Genomic DNA, 15,969 nt, shown 5'->3' with positions numbered 1-15,969 from the left:
ACCTCTACTCTCGGGAGTATGACTCCACTACTGTGCTGCACACCGCACATGGTGTTGGGGTGACTATCGATATGGCAGTCCACGATGCTGCTTATGCTGCTCTGACACGTCTTCGTGGAGAGTATCGGGAGTTGGACACCTCCCCCTTCAGGCACATTGCTATCGCGTCTGATGTTGGTGAGGAGGGTTACTACACTGCTGCCTACTCCACTGTCACCAGAGAGCCCTTCTACCATCAGAACTTTGTTCTGCATGCTAATGGGCTGGATCGAGCTAACCGAGCTCTTCGCCACGAGTTGTACATCACCCGTCAGCACCTTTACCGTGCTCTGACGCTGTTGCACCCCTTTGTCCGATCCAGAGAGCTGCCGCGTTCTGCGATCTACCCAGCCAGGACCGTGATGCCCCAGGGTGTCGGTTGGCCAGAGGTGGGAGGCTACTCTCCCACACTTGGTCCTCTTCTGCCACCTGAGCGTCGGGTTCTACACCAGAGTATCCGCGGCCCCCAGTCCACTGACGTGGAGGACTATCCGTTGCCTCACTACCAGCTGTCAGGCTACCGCTACCTTCACAGTACCTCATGGGACTGATGTAGTCTTGCTCATTAGTATTAGATGCATTCGCGAGCCTGCGTGCCGCCTATGATGACTTAGCCTATGTACTGAACTCTGTGCACTAAACTCTGTGTACTGAACTCTATGTCCGACCCCTTTTGTAAGTTATGCCAACTAGCTATGTGGTATCTGTCGTGCTCTTTTCATTATGCATGTTTCATCATGAATGATTCTTGTCTATGCAAATTTCTCAATACTGAACTACCCCTGTTATATATTAGCAGGATGGTTAGACCAGCTGGTCGTGGTCGTGGTGGCAACTTCCCACCACCGCCTGAGTACATGGCTGGTATGATCCAACAGCTTGAGATGAATCGCTAGTTCATGGAAAACATGATGGCTCAGTTTCCTCGCCCCAATATGAACCAGCATACAAACACAACAACTCTGCATGATTTCATACGCCTCAACCCAAGTGTGTACCACAGCTCAACCCAGCCGCTGGATGCTGATGACTGGCTCCGTGACATCACCTATGAGATGGAGTCTGCTGATGTAGCCCCTGCCAGCTATGTCACTTTTGCTTCCTTCTTCCTGAAGGGACCCGCAGCTCAATGGTGGGACAGCCACAGGCATACTCTGCCAGTTGGAACAATCATCACCTGGCCAGACTTCCAGGCTGCTTTCCGTGCCCGCTTCATCCCTCAAGGAGTCATGGACCGTAAGAAGCGTGAGTTTCGCAACCTCACCCAAGGCAACAAGACTGTTGAAGCTTATCAGCGAGAGTTTCTAGACTTGTCTCGCTATGCTGAAGAGGACATTGCAACTGATGCACGCAGACAGGAGAAGTTCCATGACGGCCTTCAAGCTGACATCAAGCTCGCACTTCTAGTGCACGACTTTGCTGATTTCGCCACCTTGGTGAATAAGGCCATCAATGTCGAGACTGGTCTGCAGGAACACCAGAGCTCTCAGAGGCGCAACCGTGACACGGGCTCATCTTCGGGCCCGCCCTCGCAGAAGCGTAAGATATGGATCCCGAACAGCATGTACCGTCCAAATGCACCTGCCCCAAGGCAGTCTTATGCTGCACCTCGTCTGCCGGCTGCTCCAACTAGGCAGTCGAGGCTTCCAGCTCCACCACCCCAAGCTCCTGTTCCTACCCCCGAGAATGGTTTGTGCTTCAGGTGCGGACAACCAGGGCACCGTGCTAGGGAATGCAACCAGAAACAGAATCAACTGGCCCTTCCAGCAACTGGCCGTGGGAACAACCAGCCCCGCAACAACAATGCCAAGTCCTATGGTCGTGTTCATGCCAACCATGTTGATCTGAACGAAGCTCAAGACCAGCCTGCTACTGTGATGGGTACACTCCTCGTAAATTTAGTACCTGCATCTGTTTTATTCGATACAGGTGCATCACATTCATTCATGTCAGAAGATTTTGCATGCTTGCACGACATTAAATGTGAGGACATGAATGCTTCACTATTAGTACACACTCCTGCGGGCCAATGTCGAACCTCCATGATTTGCAACGACGTCCCTGTAGAAATCGAAGGACTGGAATTCCTTGTCTCTCCCATCATACTGAAGTCCTGTAGCATTGATCTCTTTCTGGGAATGAATTGGTTAAAAGCGCATACTGCTTCTATCGTTTGCGCCACCAAGACCGTCCATCTGCTACACCCTTCTGATGAAATAATAAGCTACAATGCCCATCTGGTTAAGAATGCCGAGGTAAGGCTCTATGCATTGAATGCATTGAACGCCGCACCACTCGAGGGCATTGAAAACATTTCCTCGTGCGTGACTTCCTCGACGTCTTTCCAGAAGAACTCCCAGGGATTCCCCCTGCTAGAGCTGTCGAATTCGTCATCGACTTGAAACCAGGCACCACTCCTATAGCCAAGTGACCCTACAAGATGCCGCTGCATGAACTCCTTGAGCTTAAGGAGGAAATCGATAAATCTCTTCGAAGTGGTTTCATTCGCTCAAGTTGCTCTCCTTGGGGAGCACCTTCTCCCTTTGTCAAGAAGAAAGATGGGACAAACCGATTGGTCCAAGACTACCGTCCTATAAACCAAGCTACCATTCAGAATAAGTATCCTCTTCCTCGGATCAATGATCTGTATGATCAATTGGCTAGTTCGTCAGTGTTCTCTAAACTCGACTTGAGGTTGGGTTACCACCAGATCCGTGTTCGTGAAGAGGATATCCCAAAGACCGCATTCATGACTCGTTATGGTTCATACGAGTACACCGTCATGTCTTTCGGCTTAACCAATGCTCCAGCCACCTTCTCTCGCCTGATGAACTATATATTCATGGATTACCTCGACAAGTTCATCGTGGTTTATCTGGATGATATCCTGGTATTTTCCAAGAATGAAGAAGAACATGCTGAACATCTTCGTCTTGTGCTGGAAAAGCTACGAGAGCATCAGCTTTACGCCAAGTTCTCCAAATGTGAATTCTGGCTTCCCGAAGTAACCTATCTTGGGCATGTCATCTCTAAGGATGGTATTGCCGTCAACCCTGAACGAGTTCAGGCTATTCTTGATTGGACTCCTTCGAAGAATGTTAAGAAAGTCAGAAGTTTTCTCGGTCTCGCCAGCTATTGCCGTCGATTCGTCGAGAACTTATCCAAGATTGCCAGTCCTTTGACTAACCTGTTGCATAAGGGCATCAAGTTCCAATGGACAGATAAATGTCAGGAAAGTTTCCAGGCACTCAAAGACAAGTTGACTTCTTCCCCAGTACTAGCTCCTCCGGATACTAAGAAGGACTTCATCATTTACTGTGACGCTTCACGTCAAGGCTTAGGCGCTGTACTAATGCAAGAGCGCAAAGTGATTGCTTATGCCTCTCGTTAATTGCGCCCTCACGAAGAGAACTACCCAGTTCACGACCTCGAGCTTGCTGCTGTCATTCATGCACTGAAGCAGTGGCGACATTACCTTCTCGGTAATCGTTGCAAGATCTTCACTGACCATCAAAGTCTGAAGTATCTGTTTACCCAGCCAGACCTGAACCTCCGTCAGCAGCGATGGATGGAGATTGTCGCAGACTTTGACTTGGGTATTTCCTATACACCAGGCAAGGCTAATGTAATGGCTGATGCCTTGAGCCGCAAGTCTTACTGCAACCACCTCCAGATTCACAAGGTTCAGCCCTCACTTGTTGAAGAATTCAGAAAGCTGAACCTCCATATTGTTCCTCCGGGTGCACTTGCTCCCCCTCCCGAGGAGTCTCGCAAGATGAATCTCCGTGTTGTTTCCCAGGGTTCCCTCTATACCCTGGCTGTCGAACCCGATCTCGTGAGCTCCATCAAGACATTACAGGGATATGACTCTGAAGTCCACCAGATTAAGCGCGACCTCAAAGAAGGAAAGCCATCATTCTTCACTATTGGTGATGATGGCGCCTTGTACTTCAAAGGCCGCCTAGTGGTGCCGTGTAAGAAGGAAAACCTGAATATGACTCAGGAGGTTATGAAAGAAGCTCATGATACGCCTCTATGTATCCATCCTGGTAGTACAAAGATGTACCAAGACATCCGCCAGAGATTCTGGTGGTCTAACATGAAGCAAGACATTGCTCGCTATGTTGCTGAGTGTGACATTTGTCGTCGTATCAAAGCAGAGCATCAAAGGCCTGCTGGAACTCTGCAACCTATCTCTATTCCTGAATGGAAATGGGACCATGTTGAAATGGACTTCGTCACTGGATTCCCCAAATCGCAGAAAGGCAATGATGCTATTCTTGTTGTCATTGACCGACTTTCTAAAGTTGCACATTTTCTGGCTGTCAAGGAAACGATCACTGCTAGTCAGCTGGCAAACCTCTACATGACCAGAATTGTCTCGCTTCACGGTATTCCATTGGTAATCAGTTCAGACCGTGGCAGCTTATTCACTTCAAGATTCTGGGCAAGTTTCCAAGAAGCTATGGGCACTCATCTGTCTTTCAGCACTGCTTTTCATCCTCAGTCACAAGGGCAAGTTGAACGTGTCAACCAAGTTCTCGAAGACATGTTTCGGGCTTGTGTTATTTCCTTCGGCAAGAAATGGGAGGAATCTCTCCCGTATGCTGAGTTCTCCTATAATAATAGCTATCAAGCTAGTCTGAAGATGGCCCCCTTTGAAGTGTTATATGGATGAAAGTGCCAAACCCCTCTGAACTGGTCAGAAACTGGGGAACATCCACTCTTTGGTCTGGATATTATCCAACATGCCGAAGAGCAAGTCCGCATTATTCGCGAGAATCTCAAGACTGCTCAGTCACGCCAAAAGAGTAATTATGACCGTCATCGTAAAGACATGGTCTATCAACCTGGCGAAAAGGCCTATCTTCAAGTTACACCAATGAAGGGTGCTCACCGCTTCGGGATCAAGGGCAAGCTAGCTCCTCGCTATATTGGCCCATTCACTATTCTCGAGAGGCGTGGAAAAGTGGCATATCAATTGGAGCTTCCGCCGAACCTTTCTCAGGTTCACGATGTGTTCCATGTATCACAGCTCCACCGTTGCTTCAAGGACCCGATCCGAGGAGTGGATCATGAAGTGCTCGAATTGCAACAGGATCTCTCCTATAAAGAGCATCCGGTCCGCATTCTCGACCAAGCTGAACGCCGCACATGCCAGAAGGCGATCAAGTTCCTCAAAGTCCAGTGGTCGCACCATTCTGAAGATGAAGCCACTTGGGAACGTGAGGATCGCCTGCGTGATGAATACCCCGCACTGTTTCCTTCTACCTCCTAAATCTCGGGACGAGATTTCTTGCAGTGGAGGAGATTTGTAACGCCCGGATAATTAGGCTACAGTAAAACTCTTCTAATGATGCCATGTCATCAGTGTTACTGTTGCTAACCAAGTGGTAGTTCAAAATCATTGCTAATTCAAAATATGAATTAGTGACAAACACCCTAAGTTTTCAAAAGTCAAAGCGAAAATGTTCGGGGGTTGCCAAATATTGCACTGGTAATTATGGTGAAGCAAACACCATTTTATAAAATGCCTAAATGCCCTAAAACTAAATAAAACAGAAAGGGAAAATAAATAACGGAAAGAAATTACAAAAAAACAAAAAAAGGGGGGGGAAGCCCCCTGGACCAGGCAGCCCAACCCACTCGCACGGCCACCGCCCAACCCCCCTGGCCCGCAGCCAGCCTGGGCGGCCCAGCCGGCCCAGCTCCCGCACCACGTCCCCTTCCCCTGTTCCCCCGACCCGGGTCGGAACAGGGCGCGTCCCAACCGAACCCCCCTCGCCGCGACGAGACGAGGGGATAAGGTCGCCACGCCGCGCCTCCTCGGTTCCTCCTCCCACTCGCCCCCCCACTCTCGCCTCGGTCCCTGCGCTCCCCCTCCAGATCCACCGCACCTCGCCCCCTCGTTCCCCATGGCAACCGAGCGCCACCATGGCCTCGCCGCCGTAGTACTCGCGGCCACCGCGACCTCCACGCCCTTCCGATGCGTCCGCACGCTCCGCCTCCCTCGACTACGCCTCCACATCAAGACGCAGGACGCCGAGCACCATCGAACGCTGCCCCAACCTCGTCTTCTTCCTCGGATCCCCGACGCATCTCCGACGAGCGCCGTCGACTCTCCGGCTACTAAACTCCCAAGGGCCATCTTGCGTGCCGCACGGTGAGCGTCTCCTCCCCCTGCTGCTCTTCGTTGGCCCCCTAGCGCTCTGTAGCCAGCCGCCGCCATTGCCGAGGCTCTGGTCGCCACGGCGTACCTCGCCGCCGTCGTCACGCACGCCCGATCTCGCCGTTGCACTCCTGGGGTTCCTAGGAGCCCAACGCGCCCGCGCAATAGCCTTCCCGTGCCTACTAGCGCGTTTCTCGTCGAGGACCCGACCGCGCCGCCGCCTGCGCGCGTCGCCGGCGCCCTTCCGGTGACCAAATGGTCACGGGGCCGAGTCCTTTGTGCTCAGCGCGTCGCGCAGGTCCACCCTAGCCTTCCCTTTCACCCTGAAGCGCGCTGTGTCGCCATCTTCGTCCGCGCCCGAACTGCAGCCCGCCGCGCTCGTCGCCGGCGACCATTCCGGCCACCCACGCCGTCGTGCTCCCCCCCCATCCGACGCGGCGCGAAGAGGCCGTTCCAGAGAGCCTGGCCGCGCCCGATTTGGTGCCCCGTAGCGCGGTTCCGGCCAACTCCGGCGAGGGGCCGCCTCTGTTGGGTCGCCGGAGTCACTCCGGCACCGTCCGCCGACGTGGCTAGGAGGGCCCCACCCCTGGGTCGCTGCCTGTGGGCCTGGGGGCCCCAACTGGCCACGTTGACCAAGTCAACTTCGCTGACGTGGCAGCTACTGCCACTGACATGCGGGCCCCATCCCATAAAACAAATAAAAACAAATAGATAAACTGCTAATTAATTAAATAAATTAATTAAAACCTAATCTCTCACTGACTACTGGGCCCTACCTGCTAATTAACCCATTTAATTAGTTTCAAAACTCTGTTAGTGCCCCTGACAATGACATGTGGGTCCCACTGGACCCACCTGTCTGGTTTGACTGGTCAACCGACCAGTTGACCTGCTGACATCACTCTGATGTCATGCTTGCGTCATCAGACACTGTTCTGGATAATGTTGGCTTTAGATAAATAATTAAAATCAGAAAATGATTTAAATCTTTAGAAAATCATATCTTTTAATCCGTAACTCGGATGAAAATACTTTCTACATGAAAGCTGCTCAGAACGACGTGACGAATCCGGTTACGCAGCCCATTCGTCCGCCACACACCCCTAGCATACCGAACACGCAACTTCCCCCTCCGGCTCCTCTGCCCGAAAATGCGAAACACCGGGAATACTTTCCCGGATGTTCCCCCCCCTTCGTCGGTATCACCTACTACCGCGATTGGGCACACCTAGCATCGTTACTTGTCCTGTCATGCATCGATATGCATTTGTTTGCATTGTATTCATTGTTTCTTCCCCCTCTTCTCTCGGGTAGACCACGAGACTGACGCTGCTGCTGCCCAGTACGACTACGGAGTTGAGGACCCCTCTCTCTTGCCAGAGCAACCAGGCAAGCCCCCCCTTGATCACCAGATATCGCCTATTCTCCTCTATACTGCTTGCATTAGAGTAGTGTAGCCTGTTACTGCTTTCCATTGATCCTATTCTGATGCATATCCTGACATTGTTGCTACATCTGTTGATACCTTACCTGCAATCCTAAATGCTTAGTATAGGATGCTAGTTTATCATCATTGGCCCTACATTCTTGTCAGTCTGCCTTGCTATACTATCGGGCCGTGATCACTTGGGAGGTGATCACGGGTATATACTATACATACATACATACTATACAGATGGTGACTAAAGTCGGGTCCGCTCGAAGAGTACCCGCGAGTGATTCACGGATTGGGGGCTGAAAGGACCCTTGTCCCGACGGCCCTCTGTGTGGATCTTTGTGGCGGAGCGACAGGGCAGGTTGAGACCGCCTAGGAGAGAGGTGGGCCTGGCCCTGTTCGGCGTTCGCGGATACTTAACACGCTTAACGAGATCTTGGTATTTGATCTGAGTTGGTTACGAGCCTATACGCACTAACCATCTACGCGGGAGTAGTTATGGGTATCCCGGCATCGTGGTATCAGCCGAAGCCTTTGTGACGTCAGCAACTGAGCGGCGCGCGCCGGATTGGACTGGAACGCCACTAGGCTAGGTCTGCTTCCGGCCGCCCACGCAACGTGCAGGTGTGCTCAGGGCGATGGGCCCAGACCCCTGCGCGCTTAGGTTTAGACCGGCGTGCTGACCTCTCTGTTGTGCCTAGGTGGGGCTGCGACGTGTTGATCTTCCGCGGCCGGGCATGACCTAGGAAAGTGTGTCCGGCCAAATGGGATCAAGCGTGCTGGGTAAGTTGGTGCACCCCTGCAGGGAAGTTAATCTATTCGAATAGTCGTGATCTTTGGTAACAGGACGACTTGGAGTTGTACCTTGACCTTATGACAACTAGAACCGGATACTTAATAAAACACACCCTTCCAAGTGCCAGATACAACCCGGTGATCGCTCTCTAACGGGGCGACGAGGAGAGGATTGCCGGGTAGGATTATGCTATGCGATGGTACTTGGACATGCTACTTGGAGATGCTATTTGAAGATGCTACTTGGAGGACTTCAATCTACTCTCTTCTACATGCTGCAAGACGGAGGCTGCCAGAAGTGTAGTCTTCGACTGGATTAGCTATCCCCTTCTTATTCTGGCATTCTGCAGTTCAGTCCACTGATATGGCCCTTTACACATATACCCATGCATATGTAGTGTAGTTCCTTGCTTGCGAGTACTTTGGATGAGTACTCACGGTTGCTTTCTCCCCCCTTTTTTCCCCCTTTCCTTTCTTTCTGGTTGTCGCAACCAGATGCTGGAGTCCAGGAGCCAGACGCCACCGTCGACAATGACCCCTACTACACCGGAGGTGCCTACTACTACATGCAGCCCGCTGACGGTGACCAGGAGTAGTTAGGAGGATCCCAGGCAGGAGGCCTGCGCCTCTTTCGATCTGTATCCCAGTTTGTGCTAGCCTTCTTAAGACAAACTTGTTTAACTTATGTCTGTACTCAGATATTGTTGCTTCCGCTGACTCGTCTATGATCAAGCACTTGTATTCGAGCCCTCGAGGCCCCTGGCTTGTATTATGATGCTTGTATGACTTACTTTTGTTTTAGAGTTGTGTTGTGATATCTTCCCGTGAGTCCCTGATCTTGATCATACACATTTGCGTGCATGATTAGTGTACGACTGAATCGGGGGCGTCACATTTGGCCTATTAGATTGATCTTTCTTGCCATGGGAGAAGTGCTTAGCTTTGGGTTCAATCTTGCGGTGTTCTTACCCAGTGACAGAAAGGGTTGCAAGACACATATTGTATTGTTGCCATCGAGGATAACAAGATGGGGTTTATATCATATTGCATGTGTTTATCCCTCTGCATCATGTCATCATGCTTAATGCATTGCTCTGTTCTTATGAACTTAATACTCTAGATGCATGCTGGATAGCGGTCGATGTGTGGAGTAATAGTAATAGATGCAGGCAGGAGTCGGTCTACTTTTTATGGACGTGATGCCTATATACATGATCATGCCTAGATAATCTCATAACTATGCGCTTTTCTATCAATTGCTCGACAGTAATTTGTTCACCTACCGTAATACTTATGCTATCTTGAGAGAAGCCTCTAGTGAAACCTATGGCCCCCGGGTCTATGTCTTATCATATTTGCTTTCCATCTACTTTTATTTGCATCTTTACTTTTTGCATCTATATCAAAAATACCAAAAATATATTTATCTTATCATACTATCTTTATTAGATCTCACTTTCGCAAGTGGCCATGAAGGGATTGACAACCCCTTTATTGCGTTGGTTGCGAGTTCTCAGTTTGTTTGTGTAGGTGCGTGGGACTTTTGAGGAGCCTCCTACTGGATTGATACCTTGGTTCTCAAAACTGAGGGAAATACTTACGCTACACTTTGCTGCATCACCCTCTCCTCTTCGAGGAAAACCAACGCAAGCTCAAGACGTAGCAAGAAGGATTTCTGGCGCCGTTGCCGGGGAGGTCTTCGCTCAAGTCAAGACATACCAAGTACCCATCACAAACCCATCTCCCTCGCATTTACATTATTTGCGATTTGCCTCTCATTTTCTTCTCCCCCACTTCACCATTGCCGTTTTATTCGTCCTCTCTTTCCCAATCTCCTCCTCTCTTTTTGCTTGCCTCCTTTTGTGTGCTTGTTTGCCTGTTTTTCCTCATGGCTGCGCCCAAGGGCCCTGACCACCTTCTCAGAAGGATGGATGAGATTGAAACAAATATTAGAAGCTTTATGAATTTGCAATTTGAGCATAATAATTTCTTTAGAAATGAGCTTAAGGAACAAAAGAGTTTTTTGGGTTTTATGAATAAAGAGCTTGATGATATGAACAAAGAATTCTATGGAGTTAACGCTCAAATTACCCGGCTTGAAAATGCTATAGCCAAAATTTCTTACAAGCAAGCCACCTTAGTCAATAATATGGCCGCTAAACCAGAAAAATGACGTGAAAATAATGATGAGGATCTTAAAGTTATTGATGCGTCTCCGATTAGATCTATGATTTGCAATATGAATTTTGATGATTATGGGAGTGATGATGAATCAACTTTGCCTAGAAGGCGTCCCAAAAATTCGGAGTCTTTAGATCTTGATGCTAAATTTGGTAAAAGTAAGATTGGAGAATCCTCAACTTCTAATAATGTTGAACTTACTATCTCGGATTTCAAGGAATTTGATGATGATAATTGCTCTTTAAAAGGTTGTATTTCCTTGTTGCAATCCGTTGTTAATTCTCCTCATGCTTATAGTCAAAATAAAGCTTTTACCAAACATATTGTTGATGCCTTGATGCAATCTTATGATGAAAAACTTAATTTGGAAGTTTCTATACCTAGAAAACTTAATGATGAGTGGTAATCTACTATAAATATTAGAATTAAAGATTTTGAGTGTTTTGCTTTGTGTGATTTGGGTGCTAGTGTTTCCACGATTCCGAAAACTTTATGTGATATTCTAGGTTTCCATGATCTTGATGATTGCTCTTTAAATTTGCACCTTGCGGATTCCACCATTAAGAAGCCTATGGGAAGAATCAATGATGTTCTTATCATTGCAAATAGAAATTTGGTGCCCGTAGATTTTATCGTTCTTGATATAGATTGCAATCTTTCTTGTCCTATTATTCTTGGTAGACCTTTCCTTAGAACGATTGGTACGATTATTGATATGAAGGAAGGGAACATTAGATTCCAATTTCCATTAAAGAAAGGCATGGAGCACTTTCCAAGAAAGAAAGTCAAATTACCTTATGAATCTATCATGCGTGCTACTTATGAACCTAGTGCCAAACATGGCACTCGTTAGATCTATCTTTGTTTTTATGCCTAGCTAGGGGCGTTAAATGACATCGCTAGTTGGGAGGCAATCCAATTTTTCTTTATGTTTTTTGCTTTTGCTCCTGTTTAGTAATAAATCTTGCATCTACCTTCTGGATAGATGTGTTTTTATCTTTTAATTAGTGTTTGTGCCAAGTAGAACCTATAGGATAACCTACGATGATAGTTGATTTGATTCTGCTGAAAAACAGAAACTTTGCGCGCACGGATATAATTTTGTTAAATCACAGGAACGTGCTTTTGCGTTGATTCATTTTGCTTCTGTTCAATAGATAAAGTTTCCAGGACTTCCTATTTTGGTAGGATTTTTAGAGTTCCAGAAGTTTGCGTTAGTTATAGATTGCTACATACTGTTCTGTTTTTGACAGATTCTTTTTTCGTGTGTTGTTTGCTTATTCCAATGCATCTATGGCTAGTAAATTAGTTTATAAACAATAAAGAAGTTGGAATACAGTAGGTTTAACACCAATATAAATAAATAATGAGTTTATTGCAGTACCTTATGTGGTGGTTTTGTTTTCTTTCACTAACGGAGCTTATAAGATTCCTGTTGAGTTTTGTGTTGTGAAGTTTTCAAGTTTTGGGTAAGCTTTTATGGACTATGTAATAAGGAGTGGCAAGAGCCTAAGCTTGGGGATGCTTATGGCACCCCAAGATATTCAAGAATATCCAAAAGCCTAAGCTTGGGGATGCCCCGGGAAGGCATCCCCTCTTTCGTCTTCGTTCATTGGTAACTTTACTTGGAGCTATATTTTTATTGGCCACATGATATGTGTTTTGCTTGGAGCGTCGTGTATTATATTAGTCTTTGCTTTTTAGTTTACCACAATCATCCTTTCTGTACACTCCTTTTGGGAGAAGCCTATTTGATTAGAATTTGCTAGAATACTCTATGTGCTTCACTTATATCTTTTGAGCTTGATAGTTTTTGCTCTAGTGCTTCACTTATATCTTTTAGAGCACGTTTGTGTCTTAATTTTGAAGAAATTGCTAGTCTCTCATGCTTCACTTATATCATTTTGAGAGTCTTTTAGAACAGCATGGTATTTGCTATGATCATAAAGTTGGTCCTAGAATGATGAGCATCCAAGTTGGGTATAATAAAAACTATCATAGGAAGTGAATTGGATGCTATGATCAATTTGATGCTTGATATTTGTTTTGAGATATGGAGGTAGTGATATTAAAGTCATGATAGTTGTGTGATTATGAATTTAAATAATGCTCGTGTTGAAGCTTGTGATTCCCGTAGCATGCACGTATGGTGAACCGCTTTGTGATGAAGTTGGAGCACAATTTTATTTATTGATTGTCTTCCTTATGAGTGGCGGTCGGGGACGAGCGATGGTCTTTTCCGACCAATCTATCCCCCTAGGAGCATGCGTGTAGTACTTTGGTTTTTGATGACTTCTAAATTTTTGCAACAAGTATATGAGTTCTTTTGATTAATGTTGAATCCATGGATTATACGCACTCTTTCACCCTTCCACTATTGCTAGCCTCTCTTGTACCGCGCAACTTTCACCAGTACCATACACCCACCATACTCCTTCCTCAAAATAGCCACCATACCTACCTATTATGGCATTTCCATAGCCATTCCGAGATATATTGCCATGCAACTTTCCACCGTTCCGTTCACATGACACGCATTACTTTTGTCATATTTCTTTTTGCATGATCATGTAGTTGACATTGTATATGTGTCAAGGCCACCTTCATAATTTTCATACATGTCGCTCTTGATTCATTGCATATCCTGGTACACCGCCGGAGGCATTCATATAGAGTCATATCTTGTTCTAGCTTTGAGTTGTAAATCCAAAAAGTGTGATGATCTTCATTATCAGAGCATTGTCCTAGTGAGAAAAGGATGATGAAGACTATGATTCCCCCACAAGTCGAGATGAGACTTTGGACTTTACCAAAAGAAAAGAAATAGAAAAAAGAAAAGAAAAGAAAAAAGAGAAAGGCCAAAAAAAGAAGGACGAAGAAAGAAAAAAAGAAAAAAAGAGAAAAGAAAAATAAAATAAAATGAGAGAAAAAGAGAGAAGGGACAATGCTACTATCTCTTTTTCCACACTTGTGCTTCAAAATAGCACCATGATCTTCATGATAGAGAGAGTCTCATATATGGTCACTTTCATATACTATTGGGAATTTTTCATTGTAGAACTTGGCTTGTATATTCCAATGATGGGCTTCCTCAAAAGTGCCCTAGGTCTTCGTGAGCAAGCAAGTTGGATGCACCCCACTTAGTTTCTTTTGTTGAGCTTTCATATATTTATAGCTCTAGTGCATCCGTTGCATGGCAATCCCTACTCACTCGCATTGATATCTATTAATGGGCATCTCCATAGCCCGTTGATACGCCTAGTTGATGTGAGACTATATTCTCCTTTTTTGTCTTCTCCACAACCACCATTCTATTCCACATATAGTGCTATGTCCATGGCTCACGCTCATGTATTGCGTGAAAGTTGAAAAAGTTTGAGATTATTAAAGTATGAAACAATTGCTTGGCTTGTCATCGGGGTTGTGCATGATTAAATACTTTGTGTGATGAAGATAGAGCATAGCCAGACTATGTGATTTTGTAGGGATAACTTTCTTTAGCCATGTTATTTTGAGAAGACATGATTACTTTGATTAGTATGCTTGAAGAATTACTATTTCTTATGTCAAAATGAACTTTTATTTTGTATTCATTTGGATCCGAACATTCATGCCACAATGAAGAAAATTACATCATGAATTATGCTAGGTAGAATTCCACATCAAAAATTTCTTTTTTATCATTTACCTACTCGAGGACGAGCAGGAATTAAGCTTGGGGATGCTTGACACGTCTCCAACGTATCTATAATTTTTGATTGTTCCATGCTATTATATTACCCCTTTTGGATGTTTATGGGCTTTATTTTACACATTTATATCATTTTTGGGACTAACCTACTAACCGGAGGCCCAGCCCATATTGCTGTTTTTTTGCCTATTTCAGTATTTCGAAGAAAAGGAATATCAAACGGAGTCCAAACGGAATGAAACCTTTGGGAGCGTTATTTTTGGAACAAATCTGATCCGGAGAGCCTGGAGTGCAAGTCAAGAAAGCTCCAAGGGCCCCACGAGATAGGAGGGAGCCCCCCCTATAGGGCGCGCCCCCTATCTCGTGGGCCCCTCGGGCATCCACCGACGTACTTATTCCTCCTATATATACCCACGTACCCCGAAAACATCCAGGAGCACCACGAAACACAATTTCCACCGCCGTAACCTTCTGTATCCGCGAGATCCCATCTTGGAGCCCTTGCCGGCACTCTGCCGGAGGGGGAAACAACCATGGAGGGCCTCTACATCAACATCCTTGCCCCTCCGATGAGTTGTGAGTAGTTTACCACAGACCTACGGGTCCATAGTTATTAGCTAGATGGCTTCTTCTCTCTTTTTGGATCTCAATACAATGTTCTCCCCCTCTCTTGTGGAGAACTATTCGATGTAATCTCTTTTTGCGGTGTGTTTGTCGAGATCTGATGAATTGTGGGTTTATGATCAAGTTTATCTATGAATAATATTTGAATCTTCTCTGAATTCTTTTATGTATGATTGAGTTATCTTTGCAAGTCTCTTCGAATTATTAGTTTGGTTTGGCCTATTAGATTGATCTTTCTTGCCATGGGAGAAGTTCTTAGCTTTGTGTTCAATCTTGCGGTGTTCTTACCTAGTGACATAAAGGGTTGCAAGACACGTATTGTATTGTTGCCATCGAGGATAACAAGATGGGGTTTATATCATATTGCATGTGTTTATCCCTCTACATCACGTCATCATGCTTAATGCATTGCTCTGTTCTTATGAACTTAATACTCTAGATGCATGCTGGATAGCGGTCGATGTGTGGAGTAATAGTAGTAGATGCAGGCAGGAGTCGGTCTACTTGTTATGGACATGATGCCTATATAAATGATCATGCCTAGATAATCTCATAACTATGCGCTATTCTATCAATTGCTCAACAGTAATTTGTTCACACATCGTAATACTTATGCTATCTTAAGAGAAGCCTCTAGTGAAACCTATGGCCCCCGGGTCTATCTCTTATCATATTTTATTTCCATCTACTTTTATTTGCATCTTTACTTTTTGCATCTATATCAAAAATACCAAAAATATATTTATCTTATCGTACTATGTTTATTAGATCTCACTTTCGCAAGTGGCCGTGAAGGGACTGACAACCCCTTTATTGCGTTGGTTGCGAGTTCTCAGTTTGCTTGTGTAGGTGCGTGGGACTTTTGAGGAGCCTCCTACTGGATTGATACCTTGGTTCTCAAAACTGAGGGAAATACTTACGCTACACTTTGCTGCATCACCCTCTCCTCTTCAAGGAAAACCAACACAAGCTCAAGACATAGCAGCGCGCGTGGAGGGACGCGACTCGAGCGCGCCTTGGCGCCTAAACGGCGAG

Source organism: Triticum aestivum, chromosome 2B, assembly GCF_018294505.1.
Source record: "Triticum aestivum cultivar Chinese Spring chromosome 2B, IWGSC CS RefSeq v2.1, whole genome shotgun sequence".
NCBI classification, from domain to species: Eukaryota; Viridiplantae; Streptophyta; class Magnoliopsida; order Poales; family Poaceae; genus Triticum; species Triticum aestivum.
This window is presented reverse-complemented; position numbering follows the sequence as displayed.